The following is a 941-nucleotide window of genomic DNA, read 5'->3' as shown; positions in this document are numbered from 1 at the left end:
AATCAATTTCCCTTACAAAGAAGCAGTGGCTAAGACCCACAAGGACAGCTTTGAAACATCCACTGTCTGAGATAAACCTTCACAATAAATAATTACTTATTTTAAAGGAACTCAATGAAGGGTGGGATTGTTTCTTTCCCTGGTATTCATTATTTGAAAACTATTAATAAGCAATTGGAATACTAATAGTAATGTTTAAAATGCTTAGCAAAACTAGCCAAATGTCCATTTTGGTCATTGAAATCCTTTTTTTTTTTTTTAAGCCTACAGCACCTGGTATTCCTAGGTGGTCTCACATCCAAGTACTAACCAGGCCCGACCCTCCTTTGCTTCTGAGATCAGAGGAGATCGGGCGTGTTCAGGGTGGCATGGCCATAGACTTTTTTTTTTTTACTCGAGTGTTTGTGCCAAAATTTAGCTCACTAAATTTTATATTCTCAGCTTCTGATAAGTTTTTTAGATGAGGTTGGAAAGACAGGAATGAATTTAAGAGTAGTTCCTCCCACATCAATTTGAATACACCCAATGGCTGTCTTGGGACATCAATCAATAGTCCTAACGGTGTCCACAGGCTAGTGGATTGCATTCCCACTTCATCTGGTGTAACATTTAGTAAAGACATCATTGGTTGTGATAGAAAGAGATACATAGATCAAAATCATATGTGCTTTCCATGACTTTCTTGTATAAAATAAACTCTTAATTATCTATTTAAAAACCCTCATTCTAATATTCTACAGACAATACTAGAGCTCATTATTGCCCAACCATTTGTGTATGATTTCTGCTGTGTCACATGTAAATGCATACCAGATATTTAGTTCCACAGCACTCAAAGTTTTTCAGGTTTTGTCCTCAAAAGCTGCCAACTCCCTCTTAAAAAACAAAACAAAACAAAAAAAGAACAAAACAAAACCTCTGGGATACTCATCCATTTTTTT

At 35.8% G+C, this 941-nt stretch overlaps 1 pseudogene; it reads right to left on the bottom strand.

The window, feature by feature from the left end:
- Nucleotides 1-261: 261 nt before the first annotated feature.
- LOC112470534 lies at nt 262-380 on the bottom strand (annotated as a pseudogene).
- Nucleotides 381-941: the final 561 nt, after the last annotated feature.

This window comes from Pteropus alecto, unplaced genomic scaffold (genome assembly GCF_000325575.1).
Source record: "Pteropus alecto unplaced genomic scaffold, ASM32557v1 scaffold3, whole genome shotgun sequence".
Taxonomy (NCBI): domain Eukaryota; kingdom Metazoa; phylum Chordata; class Mammalia; order Chiroptera; family Pteropodidae; genus Pteropus; species Pteropus alecto.
Note: the sequence above shows the minus strand (reverse complement) of the source record. Positions and strands in the feature narration are given on the sequence as shown.